The following is a 5,224-nucleotide window of genomic DNA, read 5'->3' as shown; positions in this document are numbered from 1 at the left end:
TGAGCTCGACCCTGACGTCAACCCCAAGGTTCCCCATCGACCAGACCTATACTTGGGCAGCAGGCCCCTCGGTTTGATTACTATCTCGTTTTAGCTTGCATTTAATCTTTAAACTACTTATTATCAGCATCAACTGCTCTAACAACTAGCTCGGGAATAGATCACGTATGTTTAGAATCCCATCTACAAATTTAATTATTGTTACCATTTTCACGGTAAACAGTTTGGCGCCCACCGTGGGGCTAAAAATAATAGTGACTATTTTCTAGCTGGTTTCATTGCACAAATGCACATTATCTTTCACAATTTTTCTTGTCCAAGATCCATTGATTTCAGGTCAAAATGTCTGGCTCAGTAAACGGAGTCGAGAACGACAACCACAAAAATCACGGGGAAAATGGCTTGGCTGTCCCGGCCATCGGAGCACCACTACAGAATCTCGAAAACGTGCCCAGACCAATTCTAGCAGACGTGGATTGATAGGACGCACAGCAAGTCGTTGAAACTTCCAACACCAACAAGATCATATGGCACAATGACCAATAGGAAGCTCAAAAAATCCCGGCCCGGGAAAAACAGGAAGTTAGTATTCATGTTATTTTTGAAATGTTGCAGGCACAGCAACTGGCCATTGCTCAGTTGCAAAGCCATCCGAGAACCCCCAGCACAGCGGCACCAGAGACAGCTCCCTCGCCGAGCAAGTACTCGAAAGATCAAGCAACAACGGGTCAGTGGCAGACCCCGCAATAGTGAAGATGCTCGAGGACCTCACCAAAAGGATCAAATTAGGTGAGAAAATGATTACAGCCAACGATAAAAAGGTCGAGACCTACAACTGTAGCATGGATTAGATCTCGGGATCACCCCCGGTCCTAAAGGTTTTGGATTCGATGAAGTTCATATAGAGGCCATTCCCCGAGGAAGCGGCCCCAAAGCCTATTCCTAAAAAATTCAGAATGCCGGAACTCCGTAAGTACAATGGTACTATCGACCTCCACGAACACATTATTGCCAATACCTGCGTAGTAAAAGGTAATGATATAAAGAATAACGAGATCGAGTACGTATTGTTGAAGCAAATGGATAAACGCTTTCGAAGGGGCCCATGATGTGGTATCACAACTTGGCTCCCAACTCCATAGATTCATTCTCCATGTTAGAGGACTCCTTCATATGAGCGCACGCTGCACCATCAAGGTAGCAACAAGGCAGTCTTACATGTTCAAGATTAAGCAAATGGAAAACGAGATGCTGCGAGAATTCGTGTCTCACTTCCAGATGGAACGGATGGAACTGCCGCTAGTCTCCGATGACTGGGCAGTGCATGCCTTCACCCAAGGCCTGAACAAACAAAGTTCGGTGGCCTCAAAGCAGCTGAAGCAGAACCTGATCGAATATCCGACCGTTACCTGGTCAGACGTCCACAACTGGTACCAGTCAAAGATTAGAGTTGAGGACGACCAGCTGAGAGCCCCTTTGTGCTCAGTGTACCCAAATAGACTCATGGTAAAAGAATCAAAACCAAACAAACAAAGATACCAGTCGTACCTCAAAGACAGAAGGAACGCCCCAAGGTACAATCTACCTCGCAACGATCGTATGATAGATCGAGGACAGGACCCTCGAGTGTTCGTCAACAGAACCAGGTTCGATCGAAGCATAGTGCCAAAAAATGTGCCCCACTTATCGGAATACAACTTCAGCGTCGATATGCCAGACATTGTGTTCGCCATTAGCAAGATTGGAGATGCCAGATGGCCCAGACCGTTACATTTGGATTCGTCCCACGGAAACTGCAATTTGATTTGCGAGTTTCACAACTTACGCGGGCACCGAACCGAAGATTGTAGGCAGCTCCAAGAGGAAGTGGCCCGATTGCTCGACAACGGGCACCTTCATGAACTTCTCAATAGCCGGGCTAAAAATCAATCGCGGGAAGGAGAAATGGCAAAGGGAAACAAAATAGATAAGCCTCAACACGTCGTCCACACGATCTTCTGACGATCGCCCTGAACGCGTTCATATAAAGGACCTATTAGCAACTGCCAAATTAGCGCCAGAACCCGAGAAGCGCCATCGCCACCGAGGTATAAGCGCCCATCACCCTTCCCATCTTCTACTTCACGGTTATCCTTGTGCAGGATAATAACCAAGTTAATCAGGATGATACCCCGACTCGAAGATTTCGAGGCTTCAGAACGTCCGTTGCACTCTTTTCCTTTGATTGGATTTTTTATTCCGAAAAGGGTTTCCTACCGGTAGGGTTTTTTAATGAGGCAACGACGACGCACTTCCCAAGAAAGATCTAGCAAGCCTACGGGACTTTCATTACAACCGGCCCCATGCCGAAAAATGACGAACGAAGCCCCAATAGGGAATAATGCAACAGACCGAACGGTCCATGGAGCCTCGCCCGCGCGGGCCGAGCTCACAACAACAAAACAGCATGTATTTACAGCATATGTTTACGCCAAGCGATAAAGGATATCTTTCGACATCTCATGCTTCAGAAAGGGGAATTTCACCATGCTCGCGGCGAAGGCCTCTCCACCAAACGCATCTCGAGATACTCGGAGACTTAGCATCAGCAATTCAGCACCCGCACGACCCCAATGTGGGAACTCTAGGCTCATAAAGCCCCTATGAGACAACTCCGAGCTCATGAAAATTGGTCTTCAAGCTTAAACAAATTCGGTGACTCGGAGACCGTCATTCATCGCCAATCGCCATGTGCTGGGAAACCCAAAACTGTAAGACCCCGTGCGGACAGACTCAGCGTAACCAGATCTATTCTACATTACAACAAAAACTGTATGACCTCAAGAAGCATGACAAATTGTAAGACCTCAATAGGCATGTAAATCCTGAAGTTTAATCTATTCGTCGCATTTGTAAGAATCCCGAAAGGTCATACCCTCGGTGTAGATGCTTAAACTTTCACTCGGGATCAAAAATGGTTGTGGCCAATCACATATGACTATGGTCAAAAAGGCTGATAGAGCCAAACTAACGCGACTCTAAGGAAGCCGATCATCGCTAAAAAAATTGGAGGCCACTACTTCGAATATACTTCGGAAAGAGCCGGTTAAAACAGGCTTCCCTCAACAGGCAAAAACGAGATTCGACCATGTCAGCTCCAAATCACAAGGCTTCGACCTACTCGGCCTACGAGCTATGAACCTTCCAAGGTGCTTAAACATCGCCAATAATGACTTGAAATCGAGGTTATTCCCGAACTAACGACGGGTTATGGAAAAATCTTTCAAAAGACCTTAACAAGCAGAAAACAAAGCCTACAAAAAGCCCACAGGAAAAAATAGCGTAAGAGCCATTGTCGCCAGCTAAGCAAGCCTCTGGGCCATATATTAGAAGGTCTCTACGACCAAACAGCGCAAGAGCCATTGTCGCCAGCTAAAAAATTGACAACTTGAGGATTAAAGTGAGCTCGAATCATAACCCGATTTGAAGATCGGAACCAAAATAGTTAACTATGCAAGACTTCGGGCCACATATTGTATGGTCTCAACGACCAAAATAGCGTAAGAGGCACTATCGCCGGTTTGAAAATACTTAAGGGTCAATTAAATCTCGAATCGCAACGCGACTCAGAGACTAGACCTGAAATAATTAAACTGAAAACATGCCTAAGAGCCTCCGGGCCACTCACCTGTAAGGTCACTTCGACCCGAAGCACAAAAGGCCATCGTCGTCCGCCCATGCAGGCAGGATAAAACTTGAGGGTCAATTGAAGCTCGAATTGCAACGCGACTCATAGACTAAACCCAAAATAGTCGAAACGGCAAATGCCCAAGAGCAAGAAATGGGAATAGTTACTACCTGCCCACACGGGCATAAATGATTTAAGGGCAAGAATGTTTGAGTTAGGGCCTGACTCGGAGACTAAGCCTAAACAACTAGGCAAAGCACGGAATCCCCAATGCCTGCTCACGTCAAGGATCGCACTTAAGAGCCTTCGGGCCTCCCCGATCAATTCCTAACCTACGGGGATCCTGCCAAGGACCGAAACCAGCCCGCCTGGTTGAAAGAAATAACATAAGGAGATGCAGAAGAGATAAAACTTCAAATTTCCTCTTATCTTACATACGCAAAAAAGGCACACTCTCCATCTACAGACATGCTCTACATATACCAAGTACAAAGCAGGAAAACGGCAAAAATCTACACTCTACTACAGCTTGTCGGGTTAGCTCTTCATGTTGTCAGCAAGAAATGACCGCGTGTCATGCTTGTCCGTCCTTGCTCGAGCCAATTTCTCTGAGAGAACGAAGCCCATCGCACCGAATTCCTCGAGTAATTCTCTTTGGGATTTGCAACAAAGGTATTCTTCGACCCTCTTCTCTCGGTCGAGGGCTTGCTTTAGTTCGGCTTGAGAATCCGTAGCATCTTTCATATGAATCGCCATATCCTGATTAGCCTTGGTTTGGCTTAGTGCCGCTTCATCCCGGGCATCAATTATCTCAGCCTTGATCTTCGAGAGATTAGATTCAAGTTTCCCAGTCATGTCCGCTTGAACTTTGGCATTGACATGAGCCAAGCGGAGTTGGGCTTCAAAGTCAGAGACCTTGGCCGAGGCGCTTGTCTTCTCTAAAGCTTGAGCTTGCACCTAAGCCCTTAGCTCACCACAGGTAGCTCTGACGCGATCGATGTCACCCTTGAGGTACTCCAAAGACTCCGTCCTTTTCTACAACTAATATAATAAAAAGGGGGATAACCTTAAGGGAAAATAGAGCAAAACGCGAGCTACAAAAAGTTACCTGCTCCATCAAATAAATCTCATAATTCGAGCTCCGGTACGCCTCATATCACAAATGCTGCAACTCAACGTCTTTCTCCTCGCTAAGGAGCCTAAGGGACTCTCCCTCATCCAGAATGTTCTAAAGCCTGGCCCATTGACGGAGTAGCTCAGACATAAGTCTATCACATGCCTGCACAAGAAAAGTTCAATAGAGGGAGGAGGACGCGAAATACAGGAAAACTGTGCCTAAACTCACCACGAAGTGAACCCGACGAACTTCCTCGAAGTTAGAATATACTCCTGTCAATCCTGCCTCTTCGGCCCCAAAAGAATCGACCCCGAGCAAAGCATATTCACTCGGAGGAGCCGCCGACCGGGAATCAGATACTTCGGGAGTAGCAGACTTGGAGAATGCCTTCTTCTTGAAAACACGAGCCCATTCAGCACCACTAAAAGCTCCATCACACT

Source organism: Nicotiana tabacum, chromosome 5 (assembly GCF_000715075.1).
Source record: "Nicotiana tabacum cultivar K326 chromosome 5, ASM71507v2, whole genome shotgun sequence".
NCBI lineage: Eukaryota > Viridiplantae > Streptophyta > Magnoliopsida > Solanales > Solanaceae > Nicotiana > Nicotiana tabacum.
Note: the sequence above shows the minus strand (reverse complement) of the source record.